The sequence below is a fragment of the Leopardus geoffroyi genome, chromosome C1 (genome assembly GCF_018350155.1).
Source record: "Leopardus geoffroyi isolate Oge1 chromosome C1, O.geoffroyi_Oge1_pat1.0, whole genome shotgun sequence".
In the NCBI taxonomy this organism is placed as follows: domain Eukaryota; kingdom Metazoa; phylum Chordata; class Mammalia; order Carnivora; family Felidae; genus Leopardus; species Leopardus geoffroyi.
In genome coordinates, this window is record NC_059328.1 from 71,447,714 (window position 1) to 71,461,076 (window position 13,363).

Below are 13,363 nucleotides of genomic sequence, written 5' to 3' on the forward strand. Positions count from 1 at the left end.
CATCTAGTGGCCAACCCAGAGGACTCTTTCTCCTAAAATGCTTTCTGCTCTCAGGTCTCGCCTCAATTGAAGCAAGAGAACAAAGCAGGTTCTGCCCTTCTTTGCAGGAGTGCGGCAAACTGCCAGACCAAGGAGAAACACATATTTAATTCATGTCCTAGGAAGATATTTTGTGCGAACACACTGCTACTTCCTATGGCACAGGCTGCGGTGTGGTGGGCATGTGGTTACAAAGCCAGTCTCCTGATGTCAGGAACACCCAGAGAGGGGCTCTGTTAATGCAATCGGGAGGCGATGTGTTTGGGTTGCTCCCTGTGTGCTAATCTGTTACCCGCTGGTCCTTATGCTTTCGGCTGCTCCCCAGTTAACACTCATTAAGCATGCATGTGGTGCTTCCATCCTGAGCCTTGGCCCTGCTGTCAGAACCCTCCTCCAGACATCTGCAGCAGAAAGAGGACGGAAGGACCCCTTGGGTCTCCTGCTGACCTGGAACAGCGATCCTTCCCATTTGGAAGGCCCCTCTGGAGTTTCCCTTTTCCTGACGTTCTCATCTAAATGAAGATCACTTCTGAAGTCAGCCGGCCCCCAGGCTGAATCACCTGAGTCATCCTTGGGCTGTGGTGCACTTATCCCACACATCTTGGCATTTGCCAAATGTTGCCATTAATCCCAGAATGACAGCCACTACCTGACGGCTCATCGTTTCTCTCACGGTAACTGCAGATCACCTGGAGCCAAAAGCTCCAAATCTTTTGCTTTCTAGTTTCTATATCCTGGCGAGGCAAGTACAAACAGCATTGTTGGTGCCCCTCATACGGACAAGAAAAGCAAGGACAAAACTGTGTTACGTGACTCTCCTCACGTATGCAAATAGGGAGTGGCGGGGTTACAATAAAACAAAGGAGTTCTGACTCCCTGTTCAATTCTGTTTGGAAATTCGTTTTTCATGGTCTCAATGAGGGGCGGTTGGTTCATTAATTTTCACCACAAACACTATTGAGAACGATTAACTGCCTGAACCTTAAAAAAAATTTTTTTAACGTTTATTTATTTTTGAGACAGAGAGAGAGACAGAGCATGAACGGGGGAGGGTCAGAGAGAGAGGGAGACACAGAATCTGAAACAGGCTCTGAGCGGTCAGCACAGATCCCGACGCGGGGCTCGAACTCATGGACCGCGAGATCATGACCTGAGCCGAAGTCGGACACTTAACCGACTGAGCCACCCAGGCGCCCCTGCCTGTACCTTAAATAGCTGTGTGTGCACGTGTGTGTATGTGTGTGTTTCCCCTGCCAAGCAAGACAATGTGGTCAGTGGGTAGAGAGACCATTGGGTTGGGGACCAGAAAAGCTGGGTTTTTGATGTGGCCACCGCCAAGATGGGGGGCCTGGGAAGTCACAACCACTGAGGCTTTCATTTCCTTATCTGTGAAATAAAGACAGCGCATTTCTGATTTGGGGTGTGTTCCAATATCTTTAACCCTGGATCTATCCAAATAAAACAATTCAGTGAGGTTACCTTTGCCTAGTAACTAAGTATCATTCACCTGGCTAGTCCAGATTGTTCAGGTGGGTTTATTGCTTTATTGATTTTTAAGTTTTTTGTTTTTCTTTTCTTCTGAGTGACCTGGCCTGTTCTTGGTACAGAATTCCATTCTCAGGTTATAAATTCCTTTAGGACAGCAATGGCTAATAGGTTTCAACTTGAGTGCCCTTCAAGTCAGTGAGCAATGGCTGTTGGGAGTTCTGTGTGAAGGTTTCTGAGGCCATGTTCTAAGGCTCCATGGGATAGTGGTTGGTTAGCCATGCCTGCAGTGGGCATGGGCTGGGGAAATGTGGAGGGTGAGGGCTGTATCTGTGATAGCAGTGACGAATTTGAGAGGGGCAAGGGGAACCATGCCCCTTGTGCCCAGAGGCACAGAGCTCCTTGGAAGTAAGAGCTGGGATGGGAATCCAGGCCTCTTCCCTTCAAGTTCAGGTACTTCCCACCTGGTCTCCCTCTTTATTGGTTGTTGGCAATCAGGTGCTTAGAAGATGCTTTTTGATGATGATGACGACGATGATGATGATGACACTAATGGCTGTGACAGCAGGCTCTCTGCCCGTGCAGTTGTGTGTACTCCATAGATGTGTTTCTTCCTTTCTGCAGGAGAGAAGAGCGTAACCCTCGACAGGAGATGGGCCAGGTGCCTGTCATAAGTGTTCCAAAGATACATGTCCTCCTTTCTCCTCCTGGCCAGTCCCAAGAGAGACTCCTGAAAGATAATGCCTTGCACAAGTGACAGGTAGCAGGTGGAGAGGATCCGGAGGGGAGTGGAGGGCAGGGGGACAATGGGGCCAGCCTTCTTGGCCTCACAGAGGGGCATCTCAGCGAACAGCGATGGCCTGTGGCCTTCCAAATGGCAAAGGCACGGTCCCAGCGAGGTCCACTGTGGAGGGGCTCCCCGCCCAGATGGACCTGCTGTACTGTGAAGGAACATTCTGTGTTCCTTGGCTGCCAGTGAGCACTCAGCCTATCAGCCTCCCCCGACTGCACACCAAGGGCCCTGATGGCTTCCTCAGGGGGCACCCTGGAACTTCTGCCCGGAGCAGATGCCTGGGCTTTCTGTTCCCACAGAGCAGCCTTGCCTGGGGCAGTCTATCAGTCTTTCTCCGCTGGGAGGAGGCCGCCTGTCCTGAGCTGTGCATGGAGCCTCCTCACAGGGCCCAGGGGGGAGGATGCTGCCTGGGTGGAGGAGGTCTGGCTCCAGGCATAGGAGGCTGGGGGCCCATCCCGGGCCCTGGAGCCTGAATGCCCTTTTGTTTGCAACGAAATCAATCTACCCTTTAAAAAAGCATCCAGTGGCCAAAGTCCCAGGTAAAAAGCCGTGCTGCTGGGGTGGATGCGGGAGGGGCAGAATTCCTCAAGCTCTGTGGGCCTCGAACCGTCTCCAGGAAAGGCCTGGGACTGGCTGGCAGTGTAGATGGGATTCCCCCCAACACACACACCTCTCTTTGCAGGCAGGTAACTCCACAGTGAAGAATAATAACCAAAGCCATGTCTCAGAGCTTTCAGAAAAGGGGCTCTGGATCCTGGCTTCAGGTTTGGGAAAGGCCTGGGTTTCCTGGAGCAAAACGCCTTAGAGGCCGCCTCCGGACATCCTCTCCTAGGATCCTCCTTAGGTCAAATGCAGGACCCACCCAGCTCCCACCTGACTCTGATCTCACAAAGTAACAGCCTTCACGGCCCCCGAGGCTGACTGGCCAAGAAGTCCGACGATAAAAGAAACCCCGTTGGTACTCACACTCCAAAGTGCCTTGTCTTTCTCCTGCAAGACTATTCCTTTCTTTGCCACCATTGGTTTACATTCTTCAATCAAGGAAGCCCCAAGAGGCCAGAAGCCTGCAACACATGGTGTGCTTATTTCCATAGCAGGATTATCGCCACAGCGTTAGTAACAGAACATAATTTGGGTCCTGAGGGAGTTTACTGTCAAAGGTGAACTTGTTCTCCATCGGCGGAGACATGGCCCTAAGTTTCTGTCTCCAGGGATTCCATGGAGGTCCTTGCGGGGCAGGAGCAAACACGCCATTGTTTAGGCTAAGCTGCATCCCTGCAACCTGAGCCATCCTTACTCTGGAGATTGGATATGGACATTTTTGGAAGGATTCCTGATCCAAGCGACCGTGTCAGAGTTCTTTCTACACCTGGCCTTCTTTCATGCATTTCTCTGCATTTTATTGCAAGGCAGAGGCTGTCCCTGTGCCTATAAACACTCCTTGCTATCCTCAGGAGGAAGGGTCCGCGGACAAATAAGTGAACAAGGTTTTATCGAATACTATGTTCCAGGCTCTGTGCCAGCCTCAGGGAGCCCTGTGGGTCCTCAAGAGGACTTTAGATATGGGGGCAGGGGGAATCAGTATAAAGTGTTACAGGTGACAAGTTAGAAGTAATTATTGTGTTCAGTGGGGAGGGCACAGAGTAGGAGCCCGTATTTCCTCGGTGGGTAAGGAGATGAAGGGAAGAGGGTGGGAAAACTTCCCCCACCACCTGCAATTGTTTTCGAAATGAAAGTCACAATGTGGAGCTCTTCTGTATACTCTTAAATCCACGTGCCAGGCTTCAGGCCTCGTGGTCCCGGATGTCTGCCTGCCCAGCCTGGTGGGGACCAGCATCTGGGGCATGGGTCAAGTTCTCCAAGTTCCAAGAAGATGGGTAGGACAAGATTGTCAGTATCCTAATTTCCCACAGTGGGAGCTCTATTTGTCCCTAAGAGAGTATAGCCGTCTGAGGAAAGGCCAGTCCTCTGGCACCGTCTTGCCCAGGAAATCCCAAACAGATGTTTTCTTCAAAAGGAGCTATGTTTATTTAAGAAATACTCTTAAGTTCGGGCTACAATCAATCAATCAATCAATCAAAAGAAGCAGCAACCCATCCATAGCCACAGACCTGAACAAGGCCCAGGAAATCCAGCTAGGTTTGTCAGCGGGCCACAGAGTTGTGATTTCATATGGTATGGCTAAGGGAAAACAGCTGCCCTGAGCACTTCTGGGCCTACCTCACATCATCAGTGACAGTCTGGGTTCTCCATGCACCCAAATGCATGATTGCATTCATTCATGCACCCTATCCAGCAGAGTTACCGTAGATAGTTTCGTTACATAGCATATATATTAACATGGAGAAAAATGTCTACACCACAGACAGTAACTCACAGCTAAGGACCAAAGATGGCTTCCAGAATCCTTACCTTGCCAAGCTTACTGCTCAGTGTGGATACAAAGAAGCTCAGTTCTAACACGAAGTATCGGAATTGCAAGGTCAAAGGAGTTCAAGGAGCATGCTCTCCTTTTTGCTATTTGTTATTTTATTTAACTTAGTCTTCCCTGTAGCTTGATGTCCCTGCTCGGGGCAGGCTTTGGGAAACACACATCTGCTCATTGCAATCTCCGAAAGCACTTAGAATTTACAAGCCTTGCACTTTGGTGAAACTCCGTGCTCTTCTAAGGAGCCTCTAAATCAGTCTCCACTAGGGGTTCTGAGGTGCCTTATTATGTCCAATTCGCTCTCTATCCGGATCTTAATGGGATGTGTGAAACCTTGGTGAGGCAGTGCCAGAATGTTTAACGCTCACTGCCCCTTGGTTACTCTGGCCTCCCCTAGACAGAAACTCTTTGTTCACATAGCCCCATCATGTCTCCCCAGCAGGTGCCATCCACGGGGCCATAACATCAGGGACACAGGTTGCTACATCTCAGCAGCCACCAGGTAGAGCCAGGAGCAAAACCTGCTTTTGTTTTTGCTTACTGAAAACCGTGATCTGAGCTGTGTGCTGCATTAAAAAATAATTCGCGAGTTTAAAAGCAGTAAACTATCCATGGCCACAGGTTACTTTTAAGACATGCTCTTTTTCCTTGAGGAAGCTGCACTATCGGTAATGACTCCTGGAGGGAGAGAGGGAGGGAGAAGGGCGGGAAGCAGACCAGGGAGGGGAGCTCCCGCAGCAGTCACTTCAGGCTATAACTTTCCAAGCAAAGAAAATGGCTGAGCCGGTTCAGATCCCCTGCAGCCTGGATTGCTTTGCTCTTCAGGGCCGCAGGGCTCACTGGAGCACAGCTCAGCGCCTCAGCCTCAGCGGGTCAGGCCTTCTCGGGCACTATGCTGGAGGCTTGTCCCACATAAACAACAGCGCCCGTGCCTGACATCTGGTTTTAGGCTGCATCATTATCTAGAATCCTAATCTGTTCAGAAGGGATGCATTATACTCAGCTGCCTGCATTATGCATTTACACGGTCCCCTCCACATGGCAGACACCGCTCTAGGCACCGAGACCTCAGAGGTGAACCCAACACGGTTGCCGTCATCATGGGGCTGATGTTCTTATGGAAGCAGCCAGACAAGAAACAAATAAACACATTAATATATAATATAGCAGCTGGTAGTGATCTGTGCCATGGAAAGCATAAAGCAAAGGGGAAGGCTATGGGCTGCTCTGGGTGGGGTGGCCAGGGAAGGTCTGCTGACGAGGCGGCCCTTTGAACAGGGAGTCCTGAACGGAGAGCATTTCAGAAGGAACAGCAGGTGCTCAGCAAAAGGAAGAACCTGGCAAAGAGCACGGTAGACACTAAAACCAGCTGCTACTGTTAAGTGCTTACTATGTACGTAATCGAGCACTTTACATACACCGTGTGCTGCTTTAATGCATTGTCTCATTTAATTGTCACAACAGTCCTATGACCCGGGTAGAATTATTCTATTTTACAGATAGGAAACAGAGGCTGAAGGACGACCTAATTTGCCTCAGATCACAGTTAGGACATGGCAGAGTTGAGGCTTGAGCCTGGGTCTCGTCTCAGTCCAAACACCCATGTTCCTAAGCTTTAAGATATCGTGCCCTATGCTGCTGTAGTGGAGAGCACTCCCAGACCCACAGGGTTTAGTGTGGAGGAAATACTTTTGACCGCCAGCTGCACGGAAGATGCTTTGCTCATCACGCAAACCGCTTTCTTGTATGATTGTTTTCTCTCTTACTTAGAAACATTGTCCAGACAAAGTTGCTTTTTGGGTGGTCTCTGGAGTCTTTGCTGCTTCTCTCTTCTCTTTTTTTAGAAAAATTTAAGTTTATTTATTTATTTTTGGAAGAGAGAGAGACAACATGAGCCAGGGAAGGGCAGAGAGAGAGAGAGAGAGGGAGGGAGGGAGGGAGGGAGAGAGAGAGAATCCCAAGCAGGCTCTGCGCTGACAGCGCAGTGGGGCTCGACGCGGGGCTTGAACCCACAAACCCGTGAGATCATGACCTGAGCCAGAATCAAGAGTCAGACGGTTAACTGACTGAGCCACCCAGTCGCCCCGCTGTTTCTCTTTTACAAGGCAAGTGTGGTTGCTCCCAGGATGCCCACGAATGCCACTCTGGTTCCCACCTTTATTCCCGGGCTTCCTAAGGGTGCCACAAAGTTGCAGTGCTCTCTCAAGAACCTGGCATGTGGAGCTCAGGAATGTAAGACTGCTTTGTTCTTACGTTAGCCCTGAGATCAGAAGTGATTATCAGAGGACAGCCATCTTGGTGAATGCCTCATCTAGCAGGACCACATGGGCACAGTGCGGTTTGGTAGAAAGAATACCAATTTGGAATCAGTAACTCTGCAATTTTGCAGAGTCAGTCCAAAAAAAAAAAAAAAAAAACATCTGCCTGATCCTGAGCAGATAAATCAGCAATTTTCTCAGAGCCTCAGAGTCCTCATCTACACAACAGGAATGATCATGCCTACTTCTTTCTACCCTTTTCAGCAGTGACAAGAGAGTATCCCCAGGAGAATATGCTTCTCGTGAAGGAGCTCCTTCGTCCTTCTCCAGAAGAGAAGAGAAAACACAAACAAAGAGCTTGGTGTGGAGCTCAATTCCTGTCTCCTAGATGTGAAAAGCCTGAAGGCTACAAAATCGCCCTGGAATTCATCCACACCCAAACAGTCGTTTTGTGTGTTGGCTCTTCTACTGCCTTGGGGAGGCAAAGCAAGGTCACTGAAAGATCTCTCTCCAGGGGCGCCTGGGTGGCTCAGTCGGTTAGGCATCTAACTCTTGGTTTTGGCTCAGGTCATGGTCTCATAGTTCCTGGGATTGAACTCCACGCTGACAGTGCAGAACCTGCTTGGGATCCTCTCTCTCCCTCTGTCTCTGCCCCTCCCCTGCTTGTGCTCTTTCTCACTCTCTCAAAATAAATAAATACACTTTAAAAAATTAAAAAAAAAAAAAAAAGAATAACTTTTAAAAAGACAGAAGTGGAATTGAAAGCACCCTGAGTCCAGATGAGTGAGAAACCATCTCAATAAGCACATTTTGGATTTAACGAGCCCAAAATGACCCCAAATACAAATATGCATGGGGTAGCTGTGGATGTGATTAGCGGTTACGGTATGGATTTTAAGCCAATCCCTTTGAGTTCGGACGGTGGCCCTGCCACTTACTAGCTATGTGACTTCAGGTGACTTAATTGCCATCTCTGTACCTTTATTTCACCCTTTGTAAAATGGAGAATAGTAGTACCTACCCCAGATTATTATGAAATTTAATAAGCAAATGCGCGCACACACACACAGACGCGCGCACACACACACACACACACACACACACTAGTCCCTGACAAATTAAGCAACATTTAAGCTTTGGCCATTATTATGAGGAACGGACCAGGTTTAGGGAGGAAAATTCCAGCCCGTGAGAAAGATGCTATCACTTAATTATCCAGGGAACGGCCTTCCCTAGGGAAAGCAATCCAAAGTGTACCAGGAAAGGCCACTCCGCTCCGTGGCTGAAGATGCGTGGTGACTCTTGGTTGGGTGTGGATGAAAGCGCCGCTCCGGTCCCGGGGAGTAGGAGGGATGTTAAGTGTATGCTGCATTGTCGTTAATTAATTTCTCAAGGGCTGCAGTAATCAGGAGGCTCATTAATGTGTTTCAGCCTGCCTTTCATATAGAGAACGAACGAGCAGTAAATGTAAATGCAGTGCACTTAGAAACCTTAGAAATCGTTCCATGCTGTAGTAGGAGGGGGGAAACCCTGCTACGTCTCTAAGGAAAAGAAAAAACCCACAAGGGCTTCTTTAATCACATGAGAGAGGAACAATTGCAACCCAACAGCAGCAGAAGCTCCCTGTGGCTTTTCAAAATATTATCATTTGGACCTGGTTGTCCCTTTGCTCTTGTACAATGTTTAAAGATGCCATGCTCTATCCATATTTATACTCTCCCCAGCAGGGCGCTTAATCCTGACAGGCAGATTCCAGGGGCCAGGGCTTGGGTGAGCCCCTGCAAAGGATCCGCCCTAAGCTCACAGGGATGCATGGCAGAAAAGGTCCCCAAAGACCCCCCCTACTGGAGGCTTAGCTGTTGTGTCAGGTCGGGGGCACCGGCCAGTGGCTTCTCTAATTCTTCGAGGCCAACCTCAGGGTCACATGTGCCTTCTTCACTCTAATCTTGACATTCCCTGAGGAGATGTTTGAAACTGTGCCAATTCCTTCTCTGAGTAGTGAGCATGTTTCCGAAGAGCGCTTTCACGGACCTGGACCTCTTCTTCCCCAGCTATTCCTAGTAAATAAATAACGTGCGTAGAACCGTGCCTCCCTGATAGGAAGCCCTCTGTAAGTGTTTATTATTCTCATTGTGATTCTTATTGTTAACTGCTGGCAGACAGTGAGCCACAGGATTTCGGGGATTCTGTCCCTCCATTTTTCCACACTGGGCTTCCTCATAATAACTGCTGTACAGGTGGTCACAACCCACCATAGCATCTTGGATTGTGACTTAGACCTCCGTCCTCCCTCTTTCCCCATCCTCATCTTTAATCCACTTAGGTCGGTAACACCTATTCTCATTATTACCCTCCCCCAGTGTGCAGAAGAGGGCCGGGCCTAGGTCTACACGGCCTCTCTAGAGTAGGACATGTCTCCAGTGGGCATGGAGGTTAGTCCACGGAAAGCAGAGGTTCCCATGGAAAGGGATGCCAAGTAATCTGTGACACACCACGCTCCTCCCTGGGAGTCACTTCACACCCATATAGCCCCACTTCCCCCTACCCCTATCTCTCCCAGGGGAACCTGAACATCAGACCCTCACTTGGGACCCCAACCACCCTTTCCTCTTCAGTTCAACAAGCATCTATCGAGCACCTATTATGTGCCAACCTCTCTGCCAAGCGCTAGGGATACAAAATGAATAAGACACGTCTCTATCCTTAGGGAGCACAGAGTCTAGGGTTCAGTCACACCCAGAAACGCCACTGCAATAAATGGAAGCACAGAGGAATCTTCCTGAAGGAGATGGGGCCTGACTTGGTCATTAAGGACAAGAGTCTGAAGGAAACGGGTGACGGGTGCAGTTTTACAACTTATTTGCTCCTTCCAGTACTTGCCCGGAGGGAGCCTCCTGAGAACACTGAAGAGTCGAGCCTTTATAAAGATCATGGTTTTATACTCTGGTATTCCAAGATGTTCCCGGCCGTATGAGATTCACGTTGCTCCTTGGTTAAACGAATTCGATAATGGATATCTAATCTTGAGATAAGGGGTCGAATGTTTAGAGGGTGAAAATGTCAATCTCTACCTTAGTTCCTAATCTGTAAATAGAGTTTTTACTTCTCTTGAAATTCTTTCTCTTCCATGAAGCTTTCCTATTAACAAGGGTTTGTTGCTGCCTCCTGCCCTTAACCCCCTATCATGCAGTGCCACAATTGGGAACATGCCCCAGCATGTCCTCGGAGGACACAGTCCTATTTATACACATATGGGTCTATATCCCAATTATGGCCTGGACCTGGGTCAGCTTCTCAGATGCAACATGAATCATGTTACAACATAAAGAAGAATCTTAGTTCCAGGCTTTGACATCAATTGGGTCAAGGCTGAAGTTCAAAATGTTTATTGCAACATCTAGTTTTAAACCCGAATCATGTTTCACTTTTAAGATTTTTTCCACATTTTGGGGGGCCTGGGTGGCTCAGTCGGTTAAGTGTCCGACTTCAGGCTCAGGTCATGATCTCACGGTCCGTGGGCTCAAGCCCGTGTCAGGCTGTGTGCTGACAGCTTGGAGCCTGGAGCCTGCTTCAGATTCTGTGTCCCCCTCTCTCTCTGCCCCTCCGCTGCTTGCACTCTGTCTCTCTGTCTTCCAAAAGTAAATAAACATTAAAAAAATTTTAATAAATTAAGGTAGAACGTCAGGAAAAAGAATATATGCCACAAATAAGAAATAAAAAGCAGATACTAGACTTAAATCCAAATACACTGAAAATTACACTGAATATAAAGAGTCTAAACATGCCAATTAAAATGTAGAGATTGTCAGGGCACCTTGGTGGCTCAGTTGGTTAAGTGTCATGATCTCACAGTCTGTGAGTTCAAGCCCCGCATTGGGATCTGTGATGATAGCTCTTAGAGCCTGGAGCCTGCTTCAGATTCTGTGTCTCCCTCTCTCTCTCCCTGCGCCTGCTCACACTTTGTCTCTCTCTCCCTCTCAAAAATAAACATAAAAAAAAATGTAGAGATTGTCGTGGGGTGCCTGGGTGGCTCAGTCAGTTAAGCACCTGACTTCGGCTCAGGTCATGATCTCACAGTCCATGGGCTCAAGCCCCGCGTTTGGCTCTGTGCTGGCAGCTGGGAGCCTGCAGCCTGCTTCCAATTCTGTGTCTCCCTCCCTCTCTGCCCCTCCCCCGTTCATGCTCTGTCTCTCTCTGTCCCAAAAATAAATAAACGTTGAAAAAAAAAATTAAAAAAAAAAACATTAAAAAAAGATTTTTGCTACATTTTAATGATTTTTCTAAAGGTGAAATAAAACAAAGGGTAAATTGCTCACACATGCTCTACATCTGGTAAGTTCTCAGTAACGTTGCGTATGTTCATTATTATTAAGAGAGAGTTCTGCTGAGGACTCAAGTCATTAATACCTCTAGAGGCGGATAGAAATTTATCTGCTATGAGAAATAAGTTTGGCATTTTCTTTATGTATATTTCGTTGGTCTCACTGAACTCTCGTATTGTTCTTTAATGTTTTGTGCTTACATCTGGGCCTCCTAATTAGACTAAAAGGAGTGTGAGGGCAATGATCTTAGATTTCTATTTTATTTCCCTCACAGCACTTAGCACCATTCCTTGCAGATGGCAGACACCCAGTAAATATATCTCTATGCATTGATTGGCTCTACAAGGCTCTACAAATGAATATTAAAGTACCACATATAAAATATAAAATACCATAATAGTTGGCATCATCCGCTCCACGGTCCCTTTCGTTGTCACTGCTTCTCAGCTCAGGAAAATGAGTAGGAGGAGGGTCCTGGGTGAGGTAACAAATGCAGAGGACTCTAAACTATCCCGGCTGACCGGTTCACACACCTCAGCTTCTCACTGTGTCTCTTTCTCACACTATCTACTGTCCCTGCGGGCTCCCGATTGTCTCTGACCTCCAGGCTCCAGGGCACCAGATGCGGCACCAGTTTATTGCACTAAGGTGCAAACGACTTCTTCAAAGTTCAGGAGAAACCCTGGAGAGGCGGCCTGCCTCCTAGGTCACCCGCAGCAAGCCAGGGCAAACTGGGTTGGCTCCGTCCTCCCTTTCAAATAATAGGCCATTCAGTCTTTGGGAGAGAAGTGAATCAGCAACCCCAGGGCCATTCTAGCGGCCCAAACGGCTGCCAGCTGGACAGCCGGCTTCAAACAACCAATTAGTATGAGCACCACAAGTTGATTTGAGCAAATCCAGGCAGCTCTCCGTGCAAAAACTAGAAGGGCCCACATGTCCGCGTGGAAAATGAAGTTGTTTCACCTTCCCTGGCACGGTTCCACTCCAAGGAACAAGCTTTATTTCTCTCAAAACTTGGCTTCCCTTGACTTGCCAGATGAAAAATGATGTGAAGTTATTGAAATCATCTGCTAAGGGAAATGAATCCAAGCTCAGTGAAAGAGGTTTTGCTGCCAGCCTGTCTTATAAGCAAAATAGAACGGTGCCACCAGGTGAAGACAGTAATTATTTCAATGAGCAATTGTATTAGATGTAGAAGGTAATGAGGAATAAAGATGCTGGACCCAGCCCAATGATTTGCTACATATGCTTCTCTTTCCTGTTCTAAGGTAGCAAATGAACGGAGTGAGTTCAGCTGTGGGATGATAGAGGCTTCCCCCAATGTGGACTGACTCACAATTCATCATTCGCTGCCCGATGAAGAGACAGCACAACCCTGGGGAATCCGCAGATGTGAGATGCCAACAGTGCCTGTCCCACCCTCGATCTAATACTGCCTTTGGTGCACAGTGACCCTGGAGGAAAATGGCAAGCCATGAAGTGGGATGGTGGTTAGGGAAATGACAACTGACAGACATTTTTAACTTTGTTGCTGAAATGAAATAAGGAAATCCCAAGGATCTGGAGTATTTTTGTTCAACTTCATCTTAGGCCATTCTTTTGATTTTAAATAAATGCATTTCTGGAATGGGAGGAAGAAAAAGAGAGGGAGTGGGACGTAGAGTGACAGCAAGGGCCACCTTGTTCTGGGAAGACATCGACCAAATTGGGTTAATCTGGCAGAACAGACTGAGGCAGCTGATAGTCTTTTTGCAAATGTGGCACATTTGAAGTTTCTGCTTTGATTAGTGCCTCTCCGTGTTATCTGAAAATCCTATCGCGAAAGCAAAAACTGACAGTATTTCAAGGAGTAATTGACAATTCCTTGATTAGAGTGAGAGATTTAACACACATTTCTTAGTAATTGATAGATCAAACAGCCAAAAATATTCAGAATAGTTATAAAGATTTTGAACAACATAATTAACAAGTGTGATGTGAAGGACTTATATAGAGCACTGCACTCAACCACTGGAGAATACACTCTCTTTCCCAAATC

The 13,363-nt window shown here is 47.8% G+C and overlaps 1 long non-coding RNA gene across 1 annotated transcript; it reads right to left on the bottom strand.

Annotated features, from left to right (window-relative positions):
* Positions 1 to 1,278: 1,278 nt before the first annotated feature.
* LOC123598147 lies at positions 1,279 to 13,129 on the bottom strand. Its single transcript, XR_006712419.1, has 3 exons — positions 11,718 to 13,129; positions 3,284 to 3,381; positions 1,279 to 2,254 (listed from the first exon to the last, which is right to left on the bottom strand). It is a non-coding gene; the product is annotated as an uncharacterized LOC123598147 (long non-coding RNA).
* Positions 13,130 to 13,363: the final 234 nt, after the last annotated feature.